Source organism: Gymnodraco acuticeps, unplaced genomic scaffold, assembly GCF_902827175.1.
Source record: "Gymnodraco acuticeps unplaced genomic scaffold, fGymAcu1.1, whole genome shotgun sequence".
Classification (NCBI taxonomy): domain Eukaryota; kingdom Metazoa; phylum Chordata; class Actinopteri; order Perciformes; family Bathydraconidae; genus Gymnodraco; species Gymnodraco acuticeps.
The window spans coordinates 4,006,987-4,025,138 of record NW_022989799.1 but is presented as its reverse complement, the minus strand read 5'-3'; the positions used below and the strand labels follow the sequence as shown (position 1 = coordinate 4,025,138).

At 40.9% G+C, this 18,152-nt stretch overlaps 1 protein-coding gene across 1 annotated transcript in view; it reads left to right on the top strand.

The window, feature by feature from the left end:
* hs3st1l1 (heparan sulfate (glucosamine) 3-O-sulfotransferase 1-like1) overlaps positions 1-18,152 on the top strand; it is a 41,567-nt gene that overhangs the window by 13,852 nt on the left and 9,563 nt on the right. The gene's annotated exons all lie outside the window — the stretch shown is intronic.

Here is an 18,152-nt window from a genome sequence, read left to right as displayed (position 1 = left end):
TGAATTCTCTGCATGCATCTCGCCTAACAACTCTGTTTTCCTCTTCATGTGCATTCAATTCAGCTCAATCCAGGAGTGTTCTTTTTTCTACCCACACCCCATCTCAGTTTGTGCATGCTCTAGTGATTTAAAGTGACGGCAAATCCCACCAGGCTGCACACGTGGCAGGATTGCATTCGAAGCGATGATAGTGTTGTGTTTGCCAGAAAGAACAAGGGGAGAAAACAATAGCAGTGCCAATACTTGTGGTTAGCCTTCCTTGAAAATGTGTAATGTGCTGGTGGTGGAAACTCGGCTTGAAAGCAGATGTAAAGCCCAGCTGGCACAACACTTTTCATTTCCTCTCAGGCGGAGGAGAAATGTCGCACAGAGGTAAGGCCGACTAGCTTCCAGTGGTGATGCATAGACAATGGTGTGGAGCAGCGCAAAGGCAAAGCTGTAAACGATATAATGATGGAGAGCGGTGTGGAGCTATGATGGTTTTTACTATCGCCCCTCCCATCTTTGCCCAGTCAGACCTCTAAAGCACTCGCTGCCGGAGAGCCACAGACTAGGCACAGGGAAATGGAGCTGGAGATTGTTATTATAGATAAACATGTCCCTTACCAGCTAGTTTCCCTGTGTGGAGGAAATTACAAGAATGTTGCTAAAAGTTGGGCACAGAGGCAACTGATTTCATTTCGCCTACGAGGTGCCCGAGTGCTAAACTGTGTTCAGCATTCATGGTCATTTGGAGTAAACATGAATACATATTTGCAGAGATGGAACACATCGTTGATTAGTTGATAGACAGTTTGATGATATTTCATGTTCCTTAAATTAAGCAAAAATGGTCAAGATTCTCACTAGTGCAAATTGTTGTTTCTGTGTGTTTCATATTTAGGCTGTTGATCAAAAAGAAAAAACATCACATTTGAGGATAACACTTTTAGAACGTTATTCGTGACCTCAAACATTGACCCCTAACCCTCAGCCCTTGGTTGTTAGCTGCAGCCTTGTGTATTTGTTAGCGGGCACATATTTTGCTAATTTCCCCATTCCAACTTGTAATTTGGTTTACTACTAGAACATTAATATATTAATAAAAACAACACATTTCAGGACACTATTCTTGACGTCAAATATTGACTGATGAGTTTATAAAGAAAATAATTTGTTATTTAAAAAAAAAAGTATTCTTTGGTTGTTAGTTATTTGTTAAAGGGGCCTTATAATGCTTATGTCCTGATTCAAACTTCTACTAGATAACTAGTATCATGATGAAAAAAACATGGATATTTGTGATATCGCCTTACCCAGGCACATTCACAGATAGACCCTAAAGCTTGAGCACCTGCCCTGTTGCCCTCCTATTAAAACAAGTGCACTTTTTGTCAAATATCATTTATAATGTTTGGTTTTGTAACCCAGTTCACCAAGGGTTAACGACACAAAAGTCCCAAGCCAATCATCACACAGAATTTTCTACACAGAAGTGCTTTAGCCAATCAGAATGCAGATTGCAGTTTTAAGTGTGTGTGTGTGTGTGTGTGTGTGTGTGTGTGTGTGTGTGTGTGTGTGTGTGTGTGTGTGTGTGTGTGTGTGTGTGTGTGTGTGTGTGTGTGTGTGTGTGTGTGTGTGTGTGTGTGTGTGTGTGTGTGTGTGTGTGTGTGTGTGTGTGTGTGTTGTGTGTGTGTGTGTGGTGTGTGTGTGTGTGTGTGTGTGTGTGTGTGTGTGTGTGTGTGTGTGTGTGTGTGTGTGTGTGTGTGTGTGTGTGTGTGTGTGTGTGTGTGAGAATGTGAATGGTGGTAAGAGATGAACCTGAGAGGAAGTGCATCTCTGTCAGCGGAGATCTCCTCACATGATAACTAACTGTCATGAAGTAGTGTTTGAACCAACTTAGTCATAGTTTTGTTTTAAATGCAAACATTTCAAAATGTCTTTAACACAGTCATTCCATGCATATTTTTATTAAATTATTATTATAATTAATTATATATTATCAGTGTGCCCTTTTCTGCATTCGAGCCCCTTCCCCTCTAACATCCTCTGCACCTGCCTGGCCTAACCAAAGCCTTGGCAGCATAGTTTCTGAATACAGGCCCTGAGCATTTTCACCATTCTAATACTAATACTTCTAGTTATATAGCACCTTGAACTGCTTTATAATTAAAAAAGAACATTGAAATCTCATTTATGAAGTATGCAAGCTGGGATTTGGAGGGCTTTAATATTTTCAATTTAAAAACACAACTTTGCCTGAGTCATTATATCTTTCTAACTATGATTAGCACAATAATCAGGTTCCAATATGAACATAGAAAAAGATTCTGCTTGCTGTGTCCGGGTTGTACTTGCCATTAAGACAGTAATTCCTTACTTGCTTAAAGTCTAAGTGATAGGGGACAAAAGACTCAGTCCTCATTCCAGTCTTTAGTGAGATATGTCTTATTTGTCTCCCTGGACACTGTTTCCCTGTACAGCTGCACTGCGGACACAAGACGTTTAGTACTAAAAGGCTCACTTTAGCATGAACAGCAGGAATGATTAGACCTGTTCCTGCTTCATATTGATTTTACACAAACTTGTAAATCTTTCCTGAATGAAATCTTGCGGATAAAACACAATCCGTTAAAAGATGGACTTGCTAAATTCCTCGGCGATGAATGACCGCCTCCACCTACGCAGTCCGATCCCTGATCACGTTACAATCAATGACCGGCATGCGAGGCGACAACTTGAATTACTTATGCAGATGAGGAAGCTCGATACTGTGAAAGTTCCAGTTCAAGGTCATTCACTGTGTGTGTGTGTGTGTGTGTGTGTGTGTGTGTGTGTGTGTGTGTGTGTGTGTGTGTGTGTGTGTGTGTGTGTGTGTGTGTGTGTGTGTGTGTGTGTGTGTGTGTGTGTGTGTGTGTGTGTGTGTGTGTGTGTGTGTGTGTGTGTGTGTGTGTGTGTGTGTGTGTGTGTGTGTGTGTGTGTGTGTGTGTGTGTGTGTGTGTGTGTGTGTGTGTGTGTGTGTGTGTGTGTGTGTGTGTGTGTGTGTGTGTGTGTGTGTGTGTGTGTGTGTGTGTGTGTGTGTGTGTGTGTGTGTGTGTGTGTGTGTGTGTGTGTGTGTGTGTGTGTGTGTGTGTGTGTGTGTGTGTCCGTCAGATACTCTTTCCACTCTCTGATCTGCATATCTCACAGTTACGCTTCACTGATTTGTCATTCGCACGTACGGCACAAACAAATGAAGCTTTGCACTTACAGTCATGTCACGTGCACTGGGGGTCAGATGAAGCTCACAGACTTTCTCCAACCAGATCTCACTTTTCTAAATGTCCTTAAGTATAATCTCCTTTAGGGCAGAAACCTTGTATGAGCAAATCCAGTTACCGATTACTTCTGGAAATTAAAAATTAAAAAACTCTCCCGGTGTAATGGCAGACCTAATCCATGACAGACTGCAACTGCACTCATTTCATGTGGTGAAACAGAGTAAAGGGATTTTGTTGAAGCATGTGCCAGTTTTTTTCTTAGATATTAGGGATTACTGCCATACAGGCATTACTTGTGCACATTGCACGGAGGGTGAATTCATCCCAATAATTCAGAAATACATGTTTTTTTGACAAAGTAGAAAACCTTCCGAGTTCTCTTACCTGTTTTTCCGGCATGTATTTATTAAAACGTAACATTTGTATTGGTTTTCCCCCAAAAATACAAGTAAAAACAAGTATTTTAAACGTTTTCAATAGATTAACAGCATTAGTCTTTTATATGTATATCAGATACATGCATTAGCTATATCATGAAGATCTTTCTATATGGAGTTACTTGGTTTTAGATGTAATATTTGTAAAACCCACCAACATGCTAAGGGTGATCATCAGCATTTGTATGATCAGGTTTGGTCACTCCCGTTGGGGCACTTTGATGATATCACCAAATATTCTGATCATCATTTTTATGACCTAAAGAAATAAAAAAATGGAGATACAAGGTTTCCGCCTGACAGCGACGATAACCTGTTCTGTTACAGCCTGACTTATGCTCCCTGTGTATCTGCCATAGAGTGCACTCCACAGTGTGTTTTTATTCTACATATCCTTAGTATATCCTGCTCCTGAAGCATAAAGCTCCCTAACTAGTACTGACATATCTAACTGTGTAATGCCTTCACCTTTGCTGCGAGCCAACACAGGACGCCCCTCGGGGAGCAGCTTTAAGTTGAATGTATTATTATCAGCCCGCTAGCTGCAGCCTGGTGAGGAATCACTTCAGCGCTTGGCAGCCAACAGCACATCACAGAAGGTCCAAATACTAAACCTCGAGTTCTGCAGTGCTGAATACATATTTGTGATGGCATGAAAACACCGGCAGATCTGTGGAGCGAGTCTACCAATAGCACGCTGTAGTGCCAAAGCCAGAAAGGTGTTCCAAGTTATGTAGAACTGCACACACCAGCTGTAGTTTGGGGAAATAAACACAAGATAATCAGAGTTGACCTCCTCGGAAAAAAACACCATGCTTCTACGATATACCTGAGTTATTATGTATGACATGCTGCGCACTGGAATACACACTGCAGAACTCAGGATTTTGCCAAGGATTGCACTCAATGTATTACTTAATTATGTGTATCAGTTGTAAAGATTGATGTTTAATAAGCAACACAACATAATCATAAAGCTCTCTGAACATGACACATTCCTCTACACTTTACTCATCAGAGCTGCCTTGTATTTGTTAGCACCCAGCAGGCCTTCCCATAGTTTTTCTCACTTAACTATTCATCAGATAGGCCTCATCAAACATTGAGAGTATCCTCACTGTTCATTACAGCATGCCCTGCTTTTTATTTGATGAAGTAATTCATCCATAATGCATGTGTATATTGCAGTTTTGGAGGATGCCTGCGAGACTGGAGAACAGCATCGGCTTTTCTGAAGGCTTAGACCCGAGAAGAGAGGATAAAGTCGGTGCGTTTGTTTGATTAAGTCGGTGTTTCAGAGCATTCCCTCTGCACTGAACTTTAGAGCAACTACATTGCATGGACAAGATCAAACTCATTGTAAGAATGAAGACAGGCTTGATGGGAAAGGCATGATGAGAACTACAGTAGCATCAAATTGGAGGAGCAGAATTAGCTCTATCTGGCTGCTGCAGCGGGAGATCTGGAGGCTGGGAGAAGCGAAGGTGCTTTATCAGAAGTGGCAGGCTGAATGAGGATCATCAGGCCACTCTCTGATTGAAATCCTTCTCATAGTGTGTTGTTGTTTCTGACCGAGTGCGGAACACTTCGCTGAGTGAGTCAGCGTCCCTGGGATTGGTTACCTCCATTCATCCAAGGGTGATGAGCAAGTCAGTCTATTTTATCTGCCAAAATGCCTCCGGGGAATCCAGACAATGTCAGTTGATGCTTGAGATGAATCTCAGAGCATTGACAAATGTCAAGACCAAACTGGAGAAAGCCTGAACCAGCGTATGCAGGGCAGGAATAGAGGTTGTAAAAACATTCCTGTGTCAGATGAACAATTTAGGCTGGCCAACTCGTTTTCACATACTAAAAATACTCTGAGCTTCTGGATAGTGCTTGCAAGAGGACCTGACACAGATTTCACCGGTCACATATTTGCGTTGTTATTTAGTGATAAAGAATGTTTCTGATGTATTCCAAGTTGGCTCTTTTTGAAGTTTCCCAAATCCCGTCATCTCTCAATTTCTACATTTCATTGGCAACTTTGTGTAAAAACGGGCAAGAGACACTTCAGCTGTCTTCTCATGCGAACTCTGGATAATATCTGGAGAATCACATTGTCCCACGGTTCAGTCTCATATATTTTTAATGCGACAGGAGATTGTCCGCATTATCACATCATATGGAAATATGACGTGCTTCTGGGTAGTGGGTGCAAGAGGAAGAACCTGACACGGATTACACCGCGGCCTAATATTTGCCTCTTAATTTCTTCATGAATAGCTCTTGCCTTTCTTTGAATGTTTATGATGTAATACGACATCTCTCCAGTAATGCATTTTCTGTGGCGTCTTCGCGTAAAGAGGGGTGAAGTGACACTTGAGCTGTTTTCTCATATGTACTCCGGATAATGTCCGGAGAGTCACATTTTCCCACACATAGCATAGTAGACAGGAGATTGTCCGCGGCTTCACATACTGGAAATATGCTGTGATTCCGGGTAGTGCATGCAAGAGGCAGGCCGAACACAGATTACACCAGGGTCACGTATTTGCCCCTTATTTAGTTGTAAAGAACTCTTGCCTCTTTTTAAATGTATCAATGTATTTGCAATTGGCCCTTTTTGGAAATTCACGAATCCCAGCAATTGTCTGTGTTGCCTTCATGTAAACGAACCGTTTTCTTCACCCTCTGATGTTTGTTTTCTTCTTGTCTTCATGTCATTTATGGTAGAAACATCATGTTCTGTTTTGCAGTGAAGACCATGATCAGCTCTATTCACACATTGGCTCATTTGAACAGGCCACAGATTTTATTCTAGGGAGCTGGCAGGATAATGTTTGTTTGATATTCAGTCAGAATGATTCGGACACTTGTGTTCTCACTTACAGCTCCTCCGGGTGATGTCTAGATAATGTTAGTGTTGCATTGCATGTGTGAAAGGGGCGTTTGTGGCTCAATGCAGCATTGTCTGACCCATGTCATTTCTGCCAAAATAAGAAAAACAAGAAAGGATTCCATTGTTAATAACAGATCTTTATACAGATTCTCCCAATGTAGCATGGCTCATGTTCTACTTGCACAGATGGCAGTGGGCAGAAGGATTGGTAATTGGAAGAGACTGTGTTGCACACTGAACCACTCTGCAGAAAGAGAGAATAAAGATCTGATGAGAGCGCTACAATTCTCAAAGTTTTACTCGACGTATAGAATATCACAGCTAAAACACTGTAATTAGTGCCGGAGGCTACATGTGTTTGGGTGTACTAGCAAATGACAGATTTCTACTCTTGAAGTCCGTAATGAATGCCTCTGCTGGTGTGTGGGTGTGGATGAAGTCATTGTGTTACTCATACGCTCCCGAAAAAAACAACTATTAGTTACCATCAGAGATGCAGTGTAATTTCAAAACAAATAAATGTGTTTCTCCATCCTCTGTGAAATGCTACTTACGTGAAGAACTGTTCCTATTTGATAGCATTTGTTCTAATTATGGCCATATGGACTTTAAGACTTTAAATGATAGTGCAGGTTTAGTCATCCATCCAATCATCATAACTCCTTTCAGATCTTTCTGACAATCAATGGTTAGAAGACTAAGCCATCTGTGAGAACATTTTGAGACTCAAGTATGATGGGATAAAATGGGGATTGATGCTGTGGGGCATCACAGTGAGGAACACAGGGGGTTTCTACACCCCCACTGTAGTTCCTGTAAAGAGTGGAAAGTAGGAGATAAGAGCCGGGATATAAACAAGATATAAAGGAGTTAAAACACCTGTAGAGTAGACCTGTGAAACTGAATTACAGCGCAGCATGGTCTTTCTTCTGAAGGAAAAATCAACGATCTCTTTTTCAAGGGAGACCTGCAGCACGTTGGTTACACATGTAAACATAAAAACAACAGAAAACAAAAAGGACATCATGCAACATAATTAAAGGGTACAATTTACAAATCTATTCACAATGACAAGAGTATCAAATAGCATTTCATCCAGCCGAGTTTTTATATGATGCAGGGGAACCAAAACAAACATTTTTGCAGAGTGTTCCAAGCTAGAGGTGCTGCACACATAAATGCTTTAGTACCTAAAACAGTCCTAGCACTTGGCACATGTAATAAAAACACATCCTGCGATCTTAGGCAATAGCTACTTTCAATGGCTGTATAGATGAACATGTACCAGTGACTGAGCCTCCGAACAGTTAGAGAAGGCAAACCTGCCCTGGCATACAGGGTACAGTGATGAGTAAGTACTTTACATGTAGTAACAAATCTCAGCACAGTGTGATAGGACTAGGAGGCATCTAACTTGTTCAGGCAATAGGCAGGTGCATTCATATAGACCAGATCCCCATAGTCCAGCACAGGTTAAAAGGTCACAGAGACTTTTCCTGGCTTCAAATGAGAAACAGGACTTGTTTCTGAAAAAGAAACCTAGCCTAACCCTCAGCTTTCTAAGCAGATTATTGACCTGAGGTTTAAAAGAGAGACAATCATCAAGCCAGATACCAAGGTATTTATAACAGGCAACCACTTTGAGTACTTTCCCTTGCGTAGTAACAATATCCAAAGTGGTCTTCGGTGTCTTTTTGGCTTTCGAAAATAGCATTACCTTGGTTTGATCAACATTTAAAATAAGCTTTAGTTCAGAGAGCTGCGTCTGAATAATATTAAAAACAGCCTGTCATTTAACAACAACCTCCTTAATGGAGGGACCTGCACAATACATCACGGTATCATCCGCATACAAATGTAAAGTTGCTTCATCCACATTTTTACCTAAACTGTTGATATAAATGGAGAATAAAAGTGGACCTAAAACACCATTTGTAATGTTTAACCACTCAGAAGACAGCCCATCAAAGTGAACACATTGGGACCTTTCAGAGAGGTAGTTCACAAACCAACCCACTGCATGGCTGGATATGCCAATACTGGCTAGCCTCTGCTTCAGGATATGATGATCGACGGTATCGAACACTTTGGAAAGGTCAATACACAGAGCTGAACAACTCTGCTTTTTGTCTAAGATACCCGTAATATCATTCACCACTTTCATTGTGGCAGTGATGGTGCTATGTTGCTTTCTGAAACCTGACTGATGTTTACATAGGATGTCATTTTTACATAAAAACACCTTTACCTGTTCACTCACTAGGCGTTCAAGAACCTTCGCCCGAACTGACAATTTAGAGATGGGTCTATCATTTTGTAATAAAGTGGCCTTCCCACCCTTTAGTAGAGGAAGGAAATAAGCTGACTTCCATATTTTTGGAATTGTGTTCGTGCTGAGGGAGAGGTTAAAAAGAGAAGTATGAGGTTGTTCAATAAAATCTGCAGCTATCTTTAAGAAGAAAGGTTCTACGTTGTCCGGACCAGCCATTTTTTTAGGATCTAACTTGGTTAAGGCTCCATGAACGACTTCAATATAAAAAGGAGTAAAACTGAAAGGGTTTTCCAAACCACGTTTTTCAGAGTCACAGACTGTGGTGTTCACAGAAGCAGAGTTATCCGGCTTTCACACCAGCGCTTTTCCTTTTCTAGCTCCGAGCGGGAGATTTTCTGGTTCAGCTCCGGTTTCCCTTTTCTGCTCCCGCTCTATTCACACCGTCATGACGTCACCGTTTACGTGCCTGCTTCATAAAATCCAAACCGCACGGAAATCCCTCACATCGACAACAACAACAATGGCCGATTGTATTGAAGCACTGTTCGCTTTGGTTATCCTCTTACGAAACGAAATGGAAGGCATCGGACGACTTTACAAGGGACGACTTTACTTGGAACTTTACAAACATCATATGCGAAATGCAAGACTTCTTTGTGGTCTTCAGCATCTACTTCAACGCCCCTGCCCGCCTCGAAGTAAGAGAGACGTAAGCGACGCCGCCTCTTAGCTCCGAATCTCTTGCCTCTAGACCGACAATTTTTTGGAGCTGGAAGTGAACCGGATTCCGGAGCTAAGAGGCGGCGCCTCTGCGGTGTGAACAGGAAAAACAGGTACGGAGCTGAAAACGTGTTGGTGTGAAAGGGGCATTAGTGACAGAATCAAACAGAGAGCCACAGGACACAAAATTGCCATTAAAACAATTTAACATAGTGGCCCTGTCCGATATAGTGCCAGACGCTGTGGTAAGGCAAGGAGGTAGCTCATTTCGGATTTCACCGGTGGATAACGATTTTATGGCTTTCCAAAATGTTCCAGGATTATTCAGGTTCTTTGTTGTAACTGACAGATAATACTTACACTTAGCACTTTTGATTTGTGATGTGAAGCTATTCATTAGCTGCCTAAAAGGAAGCCATTCTGCCTCTGAGCCTGATTGCCTATAGCCTTTGCCCAGGCCTTGTTTCTCTCATGTAGGAGACTGGACAATTCAGCAGAAAACAAAGGATTGTCTCGCCCTTCACTCTAAATGTACGCAGAGGTGCATCAATCTATCAATAATTTCAATAAAGCCAAGATAAAAATAAGACCATGCAGTTTCAACATCATCACACAGATCGATTTTTCCCCAATCATTACATTACATGTCACTTGTTAGACGCTTTTATCCAAAGCGACTTACACACTCAATACTGTGGACAATCCCCACAGGAGCAATTTGGGGGGAAGTGTCTTGGGGACACAACGACATGCTGACTGCAGTGGGGTTTGAACCTGTGCCCCCCTGATCCGAACACCAACGCACAACCCACTGCACCACACGCCTCCAATCAAAACCAAACAGATCATGTACAAAACTCACCAGTAAGTGGCTGTACTACACCAGTAATTTAAATAGATGGGGAATTCCTTATTACTTCACCTCATGGTCAGGCTAGCCTTGGGGGACGAATAAAATCCATTGCATTGCTGATTTCCATTGATTTTGGGTATATAGATTGGAATGAATTATCAAACTGGTTTTACTCTGGAGTGACATATACCTGAGAAATAAAACTTGCTTATAGTGTTTGTTTGTACGGCCATATATTTATATCTCAGGGTAATATTAAGCAGTGAATAAAATATCCTGTACCTCCTCTGTAAGCAACTGAAGTCTGATTTTATAAAAATGGGGCAAGGAATCCTACTGTGAACCGAAATGCATCTATAATTTAAAAACCCTTCCTGTATGTGGGAGTACAGTTTCAGTGCAACAGTTGGATGTGTGTGGGTGGGTAATATATTGTACGTTTTTTTTAAGGGCTCGTTGGAGAGAATGGCTGAGTGGAAGATGAAGGAGCAAAGAACAGAAAAAACAGAATGATGGTGTGTTTCTGCGTCCCAATATTTGTTTTGGGGGGAAAGGTTACTGTATCCAACAAAAGATCATCTTAAAATGCGATGAAAAACAATGTAAAAAAAAGATAAGGATGTTTCTATTGTGTTCAGATTAAATATATTACCTTCGGCCATGCTGAGAACAAAACAATATCAAACGTCTGTTGTAGCCACATTTGTGTAATAATTACTGTATGATATGAATAATAGGAATTATTATAACTTGTAACTTCCTAACTTGAAATCAATCCATTTAATAGCACAAAATGCACTCTTTGTAATCGAGCTGTATTGCGGTAATAATGGTTTTGTATAATGTCTCTAATGAGCGCCCATTAGGATAACAAAGCTTGCCCTGTGCAGTACCTGCTGCCCGCTACAGTTAATGTTGGGGGGCCTGCTGAATATGAATAAGGGTTTGCTCCACAGATGGAGGAAAAGAGGTTGCTGTTTGGGTTAATTAGTGTGAACCTGGCTTCCTGTGGCACTAAAACCTGTGGAGTCCTCCTCTCAGCCTGGTGGGAAGCCGTGTATAGAGCGGCTCTGTCGGCTGTGCTCTCTGCTCAAGTACTTTTGCTCCGGTGAAAGATGGATTTGAAAGCCCAGATAATGGTCGGCAAGTGCAGCTCTCATGTCTACCCAGTCTCATGGCATTTCGTGTTCACCAACACGATTTTTTATCTATTGATTCGTGTTCACCAACACGATTTTCCCCTTTTTTTCGTGTTGCACAGCACGATTTTAAAAGCAATGTATTTCTACGGGTAATGTGTTTCGTGCCTGCAGCACGTCGTTTTCTCCGGTCGGGTCGTGGAAGACCGGAAGCTGTGTGGTTCATAAAAACATGTTCTTACTCAATATCAAGCCACAATTATTGCTTTTATTTTAAATCGTATAATTTCTGACTTTTGTTGCCGTCTGTGAGGAAAATAAATGGGGCTCAGTGCCTCAGAATACTGAAATCTGTATTTTCTAAATCTTTTTTTCCTTCTAATTTGTTATTCTTTTCAAAATAACACACTGTTATTTACTCCCCAATAACACACAATTATCCTTGCTTTTATTTATTGGTTTAATTTCATAATCTCGTGCTTTTTTGGCGTTCGTCAGGAACTGAATTTCAAAATAAAAATAACCGGAAACAGACGTAGGCATTTCGAGCGATTACCCAAGACCCTCAGCTATGGTTTAAGCTCGCTGATTGGATGCTTTAGCCGCAATGCATGCTGGGATTTTGTGTTTATATGATATGAAATCCGGAAAACATTTTAAAAGAATAAAAGAATACTTAATTCCGAGTGTTCTTGCTTTTCTCTTTGAAAGTCATCACATAACGGCATTGTAATACACGGTTCGGCTGCATTACATATTACAGATCTGCCGTAGTTCTTTATTTATAGAGCCCTGATGAGAAGACCTTTGGAAAAACTGGAAGAAATGCCGCCGAAACTGAATACTTGACGTGGATCATAAATATATCAACAATTAAACAACATCTTCAATTTCTCTTCACACAATACGTCTCCTTGCAGTATCAACACTAACGGCCCGTCCACACTACAGCTTCAAAAAAAGCTTGGAGCTCGGCGTGTCTGAAGCTCGACCAACAACCAATCACATGAATCTCCCGCCCCTGACACACAAGCAGCGGTTTGATTGGCTAGAGCTTGTACTGGCATATAATTTGATTGGCTGACGCTTCCACCAAAATCTTCAGAAGCTTCAAAAGTTGAACATTGCTCAACTTTTGCAGCCTGAAACGCCAGGAAAGCTCCGCTCTGCTTCCCACAATGCAGTTGGGCGAAAAGTGACGTCCCCCCATTCAAAGTGAATGGGCAGAAGCGTTGGAAACCGTTTTTGAAGCTGTCGAAGCTGTGGACGGGCCGTAATTCGGCTGACTTTTACATTTGATCTAATTCGTAGATAGGCTATATTTACACCATAACGGTGCACAGCTGATATAAAAGGACTTGTAATTTTTAAAGATATTACTGATTTTCTTTGAATATAAGTATGTAAATACTGAGTCTGAAATAGTATAGCAATATGCTGTAAAATTATGTGAAAGCTTGAATAAAACACATCTTCAGATGTTGTACATACATAAGTGTCCTACACTACTAATACAAAGTTATTATGGCTGTGTGTACCTTGTGTGCACCGCCTAGTGGTTAAAGCACGTTATTGAATTGTTTTTATGTGTTATATTTCATGAAAAAAATATTAAGAGTACATACTTTCATAGGGGGAAAGTAGAAGGTCAATGATAGAAATATAGAATATAAAAAATCAAGAAGATACTGTAAGTGATCTCTACAATAAAACAGTTTAGTGCCGGATGTACAAAGATATTAATAGGAGAAGGTGCAAAACAGACACACTAATTAACCTTTATTAACACATTAAATAATACTTTAGATTAAGGTCTTTTAAATAAGAAAAAAGCTTTGGGGGTATCTACAGATAAATATTAAGCCTGACAAAGTACTTTACGTCTAATATATTGCTTTCCTGCAATGTTAACTATGTTGAAGCACTTATTTTAACTGATATTATACACATTAATTATACTCTTATGTATGTAGATAGTATAAGAAATGTGCAGAATATGACAGTTTAATGGTGGAGGTACACACATATTGATAGATGTCTTGTAATGCGCTGTTGAGGAACCTGTGACCCAAGTTTTTCATTCATTGCATAACTACACCATAGTTGTGTATATGATATGTCCATAAACCTTTGATAATCTTGAAATCTTGAAAGGGATGTGCAAAATAGCCATTATATACAGTCTTTAATGAACTATTAGTAGAGAATAACGAGTAATGAATATATATATATGTCCATTCATGTCAATTGCAGATAAATGTTTAGTCTTCTCAAGCACCTATCAAATATCTCTCCTGATTGTCAAGTGCCAACAATCAGGAGAGATATTTGATAGATTTCTTTTTTCAAAGGTTGATTTGTATATTCTATATTTCTATCATTGACCTTCTACTTTCCTCCTATGAAAGTATGTACTCTTAATATTTTTTTAATCAAATATAACACATAAAAACAATAATTCAATAACGTGCTTTAACCACTAGACGGTGCACACAAGGTACACACAGCCATAATAACTTTGTATTATTAGTGTAGGACACTTATGTATGTACAACATCTGAAGATGTGTAGTTTTATTCATGCTTTCAAATAATTTTACAGCATATTGCTATACTATTTCAGACTCAGTATTTACATTCTTATATTCAAAGAAAATCAGTAATATCTTTAAAAACTACAAGTCCTTTTATATCAGCTGTGCACCGTTATGGTGTAAATATAACCTATCTATGAATTAGATTAAATGTAAAAGTCAGCCTAATTAGTGTTGATACTGCAAGGAGACGTATTGTTTGAAGAGAAATTGAAGATGTTGTTTAATTGTTGATATATTTATGATCCACGTCAAGTATTCAGTTTCGGCGGCATTTCATCCAGTTTTTCCAAAGGTCTTCTCATCAGGGCTCTATAAATAAAGAACTACGGCAGATCTGTAATATGTAATGCAGCCGAACCGTGTATTACAATGCCGTTATGTGATGACTTTCAAAGAGAAAAGCAAGAACACTCGGAATTAAGTATTATTTTATTCTTTTAAAATGTTTTCCGGATTTCATATCATATAAACACCAAATCCCAGCATGCATTGCGGCTAAAGCATCCAATCAGCGATCTTAAACCATAGCTGAGGATCTTGGGTAATCGCTCGAAATGCCTACGTCTGTTTCCGGTTATTTTTATTTTGAAATTCAGTTCCTGACGGACTCCAAAAAAGCACGAGATTATGAAATTAAACCAATAAATAAAAGCAAGGATAATTGTGTGTTATTGGTGAGTAAATAACAGTGTGTTATTTTGAAAAGAATAACAAATTTAGAAGGAAAAAAAGATTTTGAAAATACAGATTTCAGTATTCTGAGGCACTGAGCCCCATTTATTTTCCTCACAGACGGCAACAAAAGTCCGAAATTATACGATTTAAAAATAAAAGCAATAATTGTGGCTTGATATTGAGTAAGAACATGTTTTTATGAACCACACTGCTTCCGTTCTTCCACGACCCGACCGGAGAAACAGACGTGCTGCAGGCAGGCACGAAACACATTACCCGTAGAAATACAATGCTTTTAAAATCGTGCTGTGCAACACGAAAAAAAAGGGGAAAATCGTGTTGGTGAACACGAATCAATAGATTCAAAATCGTGTCGGTGAACACGAAATGCCATGAGACTGGGTTGCTCATGTGGGGAGGCTCTTCGTCACGGGTTCAAGTGGGACTGCACTATACGTTTGACTTTGTTCTATAAGCAAGAGTTCCATTTTCATACCCACTGACTTATAATCGTACATCAAGAAGCATATCGAAATGCCTCCCTGCCTGCATATCACTGTAAAATACCTAATGCACTTATAGTGGTCACACAGGTATTCACTACTCGTAGATTTAATTGACGACAAGGGTAAAACCCTCTGCTTTCTGTCTCAAATTGATCATATTGGTCATTCTCAAACTGTCAAATGTAGACATGTTCATACTGTATTTCTAGCCATTTGGAAAGAGAGGATAACATTAATGTTCACGGTCACACATGGCGAAATGCAGGCGAAGTTGAGTGGAGGCGAGTAGGAGAGAGTTCTCTTGCCAGTGGTTGTTGCGTCAGTCACAAATCTTTCACAATTTTCCGCTGAAGTCAAATGCGTTTCTCAAAACATTAAAGGAAAGAAATAGGCAATGCAGTAACAGTTGGTATTTATTTTTCATATTAGGGATGAAATTATCAGTATCATTTGCAATATACAGGTAATGATTATCTGAAAATGGCTGGCTTTTCCTAAAATGTCAAATCTGTAGCCATCACTATGACTGCAATATTTTGGGTACCAAAAAGTCAGAGGATGCGTTGGCATTCAAATGATTTAACGTGATTGCAGAAGGTTTTTATTGACAATGACAAAGATGCCTGATCTGCTAAATAAGTAGTTATCTGCACTATTACAGATTCAGCGCATCTGTTAATCCCTAGATATGATATATATGAACTGTTAGGGAAGAATAGCCAAGCAGCAGAATGGGAAGGATTTGTTTGAAAGGACATAAGGTAATAAAAGTATTTAAAAGTATCGAATGGTGGAACGCTTTAACTTATTTACATCCCTGTAATGGTTGTAATGTAATGTCCCTGTCAATAGTATTTCCATTTCCACCAGTATTTCACAACAGCTACATTTTTACCTTGCCAGCCTTTCACCTGAACCACACAGGTGCTGCATCCTGCTCCCAGGTCTCATGTGCCCCTTTCACACCAATGCGTTTTCAGCTCCGGCTCGGAGCTGGAGCCTGAAAAGTACAGTTTTTTCCTGTTCACAACGCAGAGGCGCCGCCTCTTAGCTCCGGAATTCAGTTCACTTCCAGCTCCAAAAATGGTCTGTCTAGAGGCAAGAGCTTCGGAGCTAAGAGGCGGCGTTGCTTACGTCTCTCTTACGTCGAGGCGGGGGCAGGGGCAGGGGCAGGGGCGGGATCAACCTCCTGAACAACAACAAAATGCCTGCGTTTTATCCAGTTTGTACACAACAATGGAAAACCTCAAACTACCTACCTAGTGGCAATCTGGTCTTCCGAAGAGGTACAGAGGAAGCTGGAGGGAACAATCGGCCATTGTTGTTGTCGATGTGAGGGATTTCCGCGCGGTTTGGATTTTATGAAGCAGGCACGTAAATGGTGACGTCACGACGCAGCAGCGGCAGCTCTGGGCGGTGTGAACAGAGCGGGAGCAGAAAAGGGAAACCGGAGCTGAACCAGAAAAGCTCCCGCTCGGAGCTAGAAAGGGAAAAGCGCTGGTGTGAAAGCCGCAATGGAGGCCATAGTGCTTCTCCTCCAGTCTGGGTGGTGGTGTAACCTTCCACCGGCAAGCCCGCCTTAACCTGCCATCAGGCCCTGGGGCTGATAGGTTTTGTAGGCCCCCTATTTAAACAACAAATCAAAGTCATTTATAGCCTCGGCAGGCTCTGTGATCACACTTCTCCACTCTGCTCTACCCGCGCCTGGTCCTCTCCTCCAGTTGAGTGACGTATCGGGCCTCCCTCATGTATTTGTCCGGTTGCCGTTGGCTCCCCTCCACGTAGCAAGTCCTCGTCGTCCTCTCCATCTCCTCCAACAGATAATGTCCCTCCTGTCTGTTTTTCCTCTCCCGCTACTCCATCGCTATCAGAACAAGACGGCCAACTTGGCTCCGAGGCCCCGCGGCCGGCACCGCTGCCGCTCGGTACAGAACTCATCTGTCCTTCCTCCTCATCCTGGCCTACAGGTTTAAAATAACCTGTAAGCTTCGGCATTTTTTGTAATAGCTGCTTGTCTCGAAACGAGGGGTGCAACAACTAATCGACTTAATCGATTAAAATCGACCAAATTAGTTGCCAACTAATTCAGTCGTCGATTCGTTGGTGACGTCATCACATGTGTTTTACGCGCCGTTAAGCTCCAACGTTATTGGTCTTTTTATCGGTATAGGTACTGGAGACATTTAAAAAATATGTGTCATGTATTATTGCTACATAAGCATTATATCGCAGTTTTAGTGTCACCAACTCGTTTCTAATATGCAAAAAAATGCGTCAATGATGTATTTTCGATCTTTCCAATCCAGAAGAGAGATCTCTCTCTCCCGTCTGTGTGCGAGGGGGCGGGGCAGTTGACACACACGCAGCTGCTACATGCAGCAACACACACACACGGAGGAGATGGCGGAGAGAACGCGCTCCGAGGTGGTTAAACTTTACCCGTCTCGATGTGGATAATGCTCGTTGCCAAAAGTGCAATAAGAGTTTAGCATGTAAGGGCGGTAACACGAGCAATTTGTCTAAACATTTAGCAAAAGTGCACCGCATGCAGACGGAGGAATGCACCGGGTTCCACTGTCTTTCTAGTAGCGCTGTAGCCCCATCCACGAGTAACGTTTCCACGTCAGGTGTTATGTATGCTAGCAGCAACACACGGAGTTAACTCCATTATACAAACATGGGTTAATGATTAGAGGTAACTGAGTTATTTATTTTGTTAAAGTTTCAGCTATTCTGTTTACAGTTCTGTCATCACATTATTCAATACGATTTGTTAAAACATTGTTGTTTCTTTTTATGTGAAATATTATGTAGCCTATTTAATTTAAATA